This window comes from Trachymyrmex septentrionalis, unplaced genomic scaffold (genome assembly GCF_001594115.1).
Source record: "Trachymyrmex septentrionalis isolate Tsep2-gDNA-1 unplaced genomic scaffold, Tsep1.0 scaffold52, whole genome shotgun sequence".
Lineage (NCBI taxonomy): Eukaryota > Metazoa > Arthropoda > Insecta > Hymenoptera > Formicidae > Trachymyrmex > Trachymyrmex septentrionalis.
Genome location: NW_017305694.1, coordinates 763536 through 774434, shown reverse-complemented (window position 1 = coordinate 774434; position 10899 = coordinate 763536). Strand labels below are relative to the sequence as shown.

At 37.2% G+C, this 10899-nt stretch overlaps 1 protein-coding gene across 1 annotated transcript in view; it reads right to left on the bottom strand.

Annotated features, from left to right (window-relative positions):
- LOC108751810 (immunoglobulin superfamily member 10) overlaps window positions 1-2725 on the bottom strand; it is a 184364-nt gene extending 181639 nt beyond the window's left edge. Inside the window, exon 1 of the mRNA XM_018492226.1 lies at window positions 2286-2725. The gene's annotated coding sequence lies outside the window, so the exon portion shown is untranslated. The remainder of the gene's footprint in view (window positions 1-2285) is intronic.
- Window positions 2726-10899: the final 8174 nt, after the last annotated feature.

Below are 10899 nucleotides of genomic sequence, written 5' to 3'. Positions count from 1 at the left end.
ATTGTAGCGTTGATATTTGTGAAAAGATATAATTGATCGGCTTGAAATTTATCGCTCAATCGAGCGATATTCATTTTTACTTTAGCGTATTTAGTTTAGCCGACTACTATTCCGCCGGTGTATCCACTCTATCAGGCGTATAAAGAAACAATTGCGCAATACGGTTATACGCAATGAATAAATTCAATCTGTTCACGATATCCGTCGGTGTTATTATACGCTTCTGTACCACTGAAACGAATGGCTCTCACAAATCTCAGTTATTAACGCAGATAGAAAAGTGTTTCTCCTCTAATGTGGAGACGACCACAAGCGTGAAAATGCAAATCACGAGATATTATACGGGATATCTCGTCTTAGTTTCCGCACTAAAATGTTTTCACGAGAAGGAGGAATGTAATGAAAATCAGGATGAGCGATAAAACCGGGTCTGCCGAGGCGTGAACTTATTTTAACAGATGGGATATTGTAAAATTGCAATTGCATCGCATTTTATATCCCATAACTACCAAGGATCGAATATTTTGCTGTTATTAGCAATATAAGCGAGAGTAATCAAAGTAAACATTGTCTTCACAATAGTTACGCCTTACGATAAAATATGATGAATTGAATCAATTGATCAATTGATCAATTTGTATCCCCCTCATATATGTAATTCATTCCAAATAAAGCGCATAAATAGAATAACGATCGAAATTATATTTAATATATAATAATTATATGTGATTACTAATTACATTTCGAATTATATTGGAATTATATTCAACAGAATTTTCTATAATTTTATAACTGTTTACAACATGCTGTTTACTGTTTGCATAAAGCAACAGATACATAAGCAGCGTAATAAAACACATTTTAAATTTAAATGTCACATTTTAAATTTAATTTAATTTAATTAACTGTGTCTCGCGATGAAATTCTACAATGAGTATGCAAAAGAACGTGATTATACAAAAGGCACCAACAATGCTAGAGTTACTATTCCTATTACTGTGTCTGTCACTATTGTGTGCTTTTACTTAAATAAGCAGTAAAAAAACACAAATAAATACAATAAAGTATTTTTTATCAAGTTAAATTATTAAAGTGTATACAATATAAAAGATAACATTAAAATACAAAAAGTAATAGCGTTGCGTTATGAGTACATTGAAATTGCAAGTACAAAAGTTAAAATAATGATTTATGTAATATTAACTTGAACAATTAGTTTATATCTATTATCTGTTTTAGTAATTGAGTCAAATTTGCGGATAGGCACATAAATTAGGGTCACGTTAATAGAGCCATCGCCCTTTACAGAGGCACACTAATAGGGATAACAATCTTTTTTTTGTTTTTATAAAAAAACAGTAGAAAATATTAACATCTTTAGATTAAAAAATATTATAAGAAAAAGAAATATTAAAAAATATTAATTTCAAACGGACAAAATTAAAGTTAATAAAATATTTAATAATTAATTCATTATTTTCAAAGACTAATAGGGACAGAGATCCTACACAGAAAAAAACGGTTTTATCGAAGTATTTAAAAATTTAGCTACGTAGAAGTCTAAAAATAATTTTGTTGAACTATTAAAGTAATTATGCAGAATGCTTGAGCTGGTTGCTAGATAATTAAAATTGTTTACAGCATTGCTCATCACGCTCAAATTTCCTATATAATTATTTTGTTGGTCTAACAAAATTAATTTTAAATATGTACATATCTAGCTAAATTTTTAAATTTTTCAAAATTGTCCTTTTCATTTGTTGCTTTTCATTTATTGCCAGAAACGAAGTTTTCAGAACGGTTGAATTATAATAAGACAATACGTTACGCACAATCAGAATACAATGAAAATACTTATACATTTAAGTTAGGTATTAACGAAGTTTCTCATATTATACACGAGAAATACATGAAGCTAACGAATAAGAAACGATAATAAATCCCTCTACGAATGTAATTAACACGAAGTACGTACTCAGTTCCCATCAAATCAATGCACTGACGAATAATCGCTCGGCGGATAAAATTAATGTGTCGAAATGCAACCTTAAATCGAGTACAAATTAAAAGCATTGAAACGATCAGGAAACGGTCCCTCGAGCTCGTTACACGCACGCAGGATAATTACATGCGATTACACATCTAATGGCACGTTGAAGTATGTGGTGTTATCGGAAAATATGTAAATCAGTGTTATCGATTCGCACAGGGGGGTACGCAAACGCGCTAATAAACTGCGCGTACAAGCATGATAATTATCGATCGATTGCTATTGATATACTTACTTCCTTGTACAACGGCACTATAAGTGACTCCGCACTTTGAATTTTCTCCTTTTATTTCTTCCCGCCGTTCTATTTTCTCTCTCTCTCCTTCGCCGAACTCCGTCTATTTTTCTTCATGCAGCTTCACTGAAACCAGTTTAGTCAAAAAAATCACAGCTCTCCCTTTTATTGACACTCGCGATTGACGTCGCGAAGTAGAAGAGTCCCGCAGTCAGAGGCTAGCACGACTGTTCGTCCCCTCTATTTTCCTTCATTGCTTAAACGGTTGAATCATACGATTATCTACTTCCTGTAGATACTACGCTGGAATCGCACTTACGACTCGCTCGCGCGAAACGCTGCCATCGTCGAAACAGAATCTACTCCGCGGTAGCGCCTAGCATTTCGGAATATCGCTTCAAGTAGCGATGGTCATTCACGGTCGATCGGAGAACGCGTATCCTGTTGGACTCCGCAATACATCTGTGATGTGCTACGGGAGAGAGTATCGCTCAACCGGGAGTAATTCGCGTGGAATCACAGTTCGCGATGTGTCGAAACAATTCCTGCGTACCACCAATCTGCAATTTCACGAACGTGCACGTCAGTCGCTTCGAACGGCTCGAGAATTTGACAGACGCGACCGTCTTTTCAATTTTTTCGACCGAACAAATTATTATATTTTTCTTTTATCTGAAAATTATTACGAAAGAGAGAAACAATCCGTTCCGTAGATACGCTTACGTATGTAATGCCTCGCGCAATATTGGGACTAAAATAGGAAGCTGTATAATGTCGTGTACACACATTTTAGTGTATTTACAAAAAGCTAATGGTCGGAGTAGATAACAAATAGAGAGGAAATTTCTCCATCTATCCAGTTACGTAAGTGGTAGAGTCCTCGCTTACGTTCTAAACGGCCCGGAGCACGTTAAGCGTTCCGAGAGCTAGCTGCATTGATGGTTGTTTACAACATCAACGCTTTACAAACACGTACCTAGTAGCTCTAACTGTTACCGGAACTAACTTGGAACGAATCGAGCTAAATTGGGTATTGTAAAAATGCAAAAGTTTCCGACATCATCAGGCCGGCAATCAAACTGAAAATCCCCGAGTAAATATATACTTCTTTGTCGATATTATAATCACGCGGAATTTAAATAACAGATCAGCTTCTATCGCTTCGAGTAAAAAAATTCACAGCTCTCGGCGGAAGTCATAAAAAATCTATCGCCGTCTGCTGCAGAAAAATTCTGCATTCGTAATGTCAATTCCATCGCACAATCGATGGCGCGAAATCACGTCATGCGAAGCCCGTACGATCTCTTTTTCTCTTTCGCGTAATTTCGTGTGCATTTTTTCGTTTCTCCTTTTTTTCTATCTATCTCTCCCCTTTGTCCTTCGGATGGATCAGGTAATGCCTCGAAGGGCGGGACCGGACATGTCCTACTTTTTTACGGTGACCGGCGTATAGTTTTTAATCCGAAACTAACAACGTGACACGAGTTAACTGTGCGGTAAGATTACGTGCGCGATGTCACACGCCGAAAGAAAACTCGCATGTTCGTCAGCCGGAAATTTTAATCGCGATGACCGATCATCTTTTGTATTCATTTATTCTCATTATAAATCATTTCACGATAAGTTTGTACTAATAATTACATCCAATTTCGCAATTCATACTGCACATGATAAATGTGCGACATTGCTTATGGCGCGCTAAGATTTCACGAAAAAAATATATAATTCATCGGACGTGATAATCTGATAGAAGTAATGAACTCGTTGAAAATTTGTATGAAAACGACAGGGGAAAAAAGTTCTCTCTGACCATTTATTGCTTTTCTGTCACTTTCTTTAAAACATGATTATCCTTGTCATACTCATTACGTACAAATGAAGATGGAAAATGAGAAAGCGGTATTCGACCTACTGCGTGCTTTCGATTTCTACGATCACTCCACGAATCGCAGCGGCCGATACGCGGAAGTAATTAGTTCGAGATTGCGTGCAAATTCACGCACGGTTTATCTTCCTCTTATTCTCTGTCTCTTTCTCTCATGCACGATCACACATGTCGCCGACAGACCTGGAGATCCGAAGCACTAAAATTTCACGGTAATGGTTCATCGAGGATTCATCCGAGTGCACCGTTTTTGTTTTTTTTTTTTTTCAAATTTTTTGCCCCGGCTCTCCGAACGGCGTGCGACACGAGTCACTTTCACAGTGCCGCTACAAAACCAAATATTCGCACCAAGATAATGTTTACTTGCGCGAGAACATTATTTATTCGCCGACACGACGTGAAATATGCAAAGACGCAACCGGGAACGCGACTGGGGCGACCGAACGGGGGACGGCTTTTATAAAAAAAAAGAAAATTGCGACGTATCGATGATGCGCGCGCGAAAAAAAAAGCACGTCCACTCGCCCGCTCAAGTTCTTATGAATCTTTCCGTGGGAATGCTCCGCTCTCGCCCGCTGCTCGTTAGGGCTTCGCCAATGGACTGCCAGGCGCCGCGGCAAAAGCTACGGCGCAACACACCGACGCATCCACCCCTTTGCAACCCCCTACGCGGCTGACTCCCCGCTTTGCGGCACTGACGCCTACCCACACCGACGACTTTTCCACTCGTTCTCCACGCGTGAGAGCCTGTGCTTGCTTTCACGACTTCGTAAAACACGGACGCCGACACGGGCGATGCCCGCCGCGAATGTACATGCGGTTTTCGCGATCGTTCGCGCAATGGATATCCCGCGCATCATTAGATGTCGCGTTAATTCCTCTGCCGAATGCAGAGAGAATTGCACAATAGGTCGATTAAATTTATAATAGGTACCAATTATGATGACTGAGGAACGGTGCTAATTATTGTGTTGGAACAATGAAAGAAAAATGTACTGAACTTTAAATATTTGTAAATATTTGTTTGCGCTGATTTTTGCGTTTGACTTTTTTTTTTAGGCTTTCACGAGTATTTTCTATCATGTCCACCATCGTGTTTTTTATTTAGTTAATATTTATTATTACAAGTAAACGTTAAATTAGCATTATTGAAATAAATATTTATTAAAATTTAGTACATTTTTTTGGGTCAGTAAATGAACGGTTAGAAAATATTAAATTTTCAATGCACACAGCGAAAGGAAGAAATTTGTTATCGTATTTTGATTCAAACTCATCTGCTTATAATTTTTTCCTATTTCTCTTATTATTGACATGGAATATCATGTTACGCGAACCGATTGAAAGCAGACCAAGGACTTTTTGACTTGCATATACATGAAATATTTAGCGATATTTAACCATTTGTAAAAGGTGAAAAGAGCAATATCAAGCACGGTGCTTTGAAGACCGCCGAAATTAAACGCCGACAAAGTGTACTGACACTCGATGGTCTATCGCTCTATGGATATGACGCATTTTGATTCGTATGCTACAAACTGTACGGTACGTCATGCTTTCGGGATATGACAGGTAATGTTGCAACACGAAAGAGGATAAATTTGATTTAACCCGTTTCATATTTTCGCCCACGGGGTATTCAAATGTACCAAATACTTTGTGCCAATCGAAATATCCATATGATCGTAGGGTCGATGGGCCACGTAATTTGCATAATTATGCAATAACTGTGATGTCAGATACCCTTCATCCCGCCACATCGGTGGCAGATTCCAGCGTACCGGTGAACAAATGAACGTATATCGAAATATGTATAAAATTCAACGTACCAAAATTATGCGGCGGCGCAATCGCGGTATTTTCTAATATACTTTCCTCGACATATTCTTTCTTAACTTTACAACTTAAAGGCGACAGAAATTCCTCCAGAAAATAGTATAATTTCGTTGAATTTACATTTACTCGCGACAGTGGAAACGTGACAGTTGACATATCGTACATTTTTCTATGGAAATCTCTGATTTTGAGATTCACGCAATATATAGATAGCTTTACTGCGGTGTAACTATATTGTTTTTCTTTTCTTTTTACATACGCGTATCATAACGCGAAAACTTATAAAACATTACAGGATCAATGACTTCACATTTACCCAAGATAGATGACCAGCATCGATCAAGTCTTCCGTTCTCGTGAGCTACATTAACTTTATATTAAATACTTCATCATTTTTCCGAGACACGTCACGCTTCGCCGATTTACTCGTCGATTCCGCGACCGAACGAGCCACGAACAAGTTACAGATTTTTTTTCTTATTTGACATGAATTTCCACACTCTGTAAATCGCTTCCCATGTCTGCATTAAAATATTTATTATCTGATATTTATGGTATTCCACGCAGACTGCAGAATCTTTGATTTGTACTTTTAGCATAAAACCATTTAATATAAAAAAATGTATATATATATATTGGATTGGAACGAAAGTTTGTAGCACCACTTCATCTGTATATCTATATATAAAAAGTATTTAAAAATATTTTTTAAATTTGACCATTACACCATTCGATAAAGCAAAGTTTTAGCTTTAAAAAATCTGTTTTTGTTTTAACTACGATACGATGATTTCTGAAGGGTGGGGGGGGGGGAATTATGAGAAATCAAAATGCTCTTTTTATCTAATCCGCGATAACTCAATAATACAAAAAAATCTTAAGATCATCTTTAAATAATGATTTTGTAGAGAAAACTTTAAGCTTTCACGTTAGAGAATCTTTGCAAGCACATGACGTCCACAAGGTCAGACAAAAATTTCCCATTTTATCCAGTTTATAGGTTTTTTTTTATATAAATAGAGTTACATTGAATTTGTCTGAGAGATTAAATAAAGCAACTATATTTCAAGATCCAGTACATAGCTCACAAAGACGTTAATTTATTGATCGCGCACCCTTATACATTACTAATCTCACAAAACCTCAAAAAAAAAAAAAAAACATAATGACTTTTCGAAAGTAAAGACTTTAAGCTTTAAAACTTTTTTTTAATTTAAAGTTTCTTTAGTTTTAACAAAGCTGCATGAATTTTGAAGTTCGTAGCGCTACGACTTTTGTTCCAAACCAATGCATAATAAATGCGATATTCGAAGAGAACGCTCGTGATTGATGGCTAAAAACAACATTTAAAATCGTAAACACGGAGACGTACGCAGAGAGGTTTAACATTCGCATCACAATTCACCATTCCCATTTCGGAGAACGATACTATAAATCGATGCAAATGTTAATGGATTAGGCCATGAGCGTATACACAAGTTCGTATACAATGTCGGAACGTCGAGTATGGTCGAAATGAAGTTCTACTCGATTTTATAAGTACAATACAATAATAGCGTGCGGCTACCATTTTACATGGCAATTATCCCACCAAAATATATAATCGATCCCCCCCCCCTCCCGCGTGAGCGCGTAATTCTGTATATCGCTATATTATCGAACAGTGCTTGCTGTTGGCAATGGCCCATCAACATATCGTTACCTGTCTGTCGATAATCATCCCGACGTTGCGCGCGGTCGCTCGTATCCGGACTTCCGTAATAATTGCATAATGTGCTAATAGCGCTCGTAAAATGATTACGTGTCGTATGAAATGATTACACTCTCTCTGGTACAACGGCAATTGCGATATCAGACCCGTGGCCGCTTCGTTCATGCACGCATCCGCGCACGCACGCGTCCACGCACAAAAATCACGCGTTAATACAGATGATTTATATATAATGTGATGAAATGCACATGCTCACGCATCCGAGAAATACGCATATTAAAATATATTAAAGTGTATTTAATTATGAAGTTACGTTTTAAATATTATATTTCAAGCGTGAGTAGCTTTCCATCCGTTAGAAACTCGAGCTATTTTCGTGCCCAGTGTAACGCCCAGATGACTGCAATTTTACCGACATATTACGTCTCCCCTGGAAAGCTATGCTGGACACGTAGTGGTGAAAGCACGAATCGGAATGCCTCACGAATCATCGGAAGATGTAATGGACTGCAGGTGTGAGAAAACGTGACAGCGGAAGCTGCAACAGCATATCCGCAGCGATATAAGACAGAATCGCTTTTATGTAATCTTGTCGGTAGAAATGAGAAATATTCATGAGACTCGAGCTAAGTAAGAAATTCAGATCGTATTTGCAATAGTGACGACATGATGCAGAGAGAGAGAGAGAGAGAGAGAGAAAGTAAAAATTATCTCGGAACTCTCTCTCTTTTTTCAATCACTGTCTGATCTTTCTGCTCGTGTCTCGTACAATATGTTTTTGTACAACGAGCTGCGGAATGAAGTGCAAGCATCTGCATTTCTCGTATTACACCAAGCTTTTTAGAAGAGTAACTCAAAGTATAGCTCGACTGCCGCGGGATGTAGGAGAGAAAAGCAAGAAGCGCGTAATGGTCGCACGTTGGGCTCTAACAGGGAATTGCAGCCTGTTTAATTAGCAAGCAAATTAAATGCCAGGACAGCCACATCCGACATGGTCCGCGCAATTAGAGGTATTATAAATTAATTACAACGCCGTGACACACAGTCAGTTTTGTGGGATTCAATCTCGGAATGGACTTGGCGCTGGCAAGTGGAATGAACGCCAAACTTATCTCATTGCTGACCGCTTATGATGCGTTTTGTTTTTTCATTTTAGTTGGAGCAGAGACGATCTTCAATTACGCATGAATCGGATAGTGTAAAATTGGCTTGGCAATACGCGGAGGAGAGATCCAAATTGACACCTCAAAAAAGAAAAAAAATGTAAAAACAGAATCGGCGAAGAATAATCCTTTTGTGCCATTTTCGGTATAGCACACTTTTCTTTTATAACTGTTTTATTAAAAAAAGATACATACATTTGTTCAAGAAGTAAACTAATGATCAAAATTATTACCATGCACCAATGCCTACTAATGCCCAGTAATGCCCTAAATCTGTACACCGCAATGCCCTCAGCGGTTTACCTCTTGCATTTGCTTGCAACAACTACAATTATATTCCTTAATTCTTTGCGGTATAATGACATACTCATATAATGTCACTTTCTCTATTAATTTCTTACAATTTTTACAAATTTTTACATTTTTTTATTTTTTTATTTTTTTACTGTTTTTTTTGTAATACTTGAATTGACTATAAGATAAAATAGTTCTAAAAATAGTTCAAAAAATATGTAATTCATATTACCCAGTTCCCATGATTACCTATCAAACTTGAAGATGATAATATTTGGAAAACATATTACAGCATCACATCATTACGTCCTTTATATAACATCTCTTTCCTATATAATATCCCTTTCGATTATGTTCATAATCCAGTAATAAAAGCAACTGCTAGATTTCGTTTTGGATCCGCCCTTTTTTTAATTTGTCACTTCTAATCCCGGATTCAATTTTGTGCGATCCCACAATAAATTCTCAAATACCGAATTTTATTAAATTCAAAAAAATTTAATAACATTCATCTGCTATTCTTTATAAAAAGAACTGATTAATGTTCCAATAAACTGATTAGATCTATCAATAACTGATGATACTGTATCAGTAATTGATAAATTCATCAGTTAGATATAATTAAACAGTTTATTGAAACGTTAATCAGTTCTTTTTCTTAAGGAATATTAGATTGAATCCATTAATTTGAATTTTCAAAATTTTCAATTTTGAAATCAGCGATTCCGAAAAAATTTCCCGAGTATCATATTTCATTGAATTGGGCTGATAGAAAAATGTATGCCACAAAGGGTTAATATCTGGCGTTTTTATTAAAAACAAATTTTATTGCAATTTAAATAAACATTTGTTGGTGATTGCATTGCGCACTGTGTACTGTGTTTGATTCTCAATAACCTTGTTTTCTATATATTGTTTTAATTCTTTGAGGGACTTTTAATCTTTCATACAAAAAAATTTGTTATACGTCCATTTTTATGTGTTATTGTTACACAGTATCGATTGTATTGCATATATGTGACAAAACGTATAGTGTAGCATTGAAAAGTTAAGATTCCTTTCCCAATAAAAAGAAAGAATTTTTGTAATTATCAATTTATCCGATTATCGTTCTAAGACTTAAATTGCTTGTAAATTCAAGTAAAATAGCTTGAACATTGAATTACATCGTATATCGTGACGATTACCTACGTCGTCGCACTCGAATCTGACTGCAGTTTCCCGAGGACTGCTTTTCCTCGTAATCGGTTAAGCGTGATTTGTAGTCCTCAACGGGGTGCACGATCAGGTCTTGGCTACGTAAATGGCGTAGAACGGGTTACGTCTAAGATTCCCCCAGGGGGTGTCACGAATTGCCAAGCGGAGCTTAGAAGTCTCAGGCAGAATAGAAACCGATTAAGCGAAACAACCGACTGACAGCACCTGTTGATACTTCGCCTAGCTCGTGGCGAAGGTGTGGACTAACAGACACACGTAGACCGGGCAGCGTGTAGGTGTACACGTTCCAACGTATACACTTGTTTGCACACTCGTGGCTGATGTCCGGTGTCGTCGCGGTTTCGCGACGTCAAGATGCCACTCGATGTCATTGACGGAAACGAGAACAGGTACAACCGATCGTACCTGTACAACCCGATCGACGCATCGGCACAGAGAGAATTTTGGGCAACGTGTGTGCCCCACAGTAAATTGAATTGGCCCGAGACCCTGTTAATATTAGAGTTA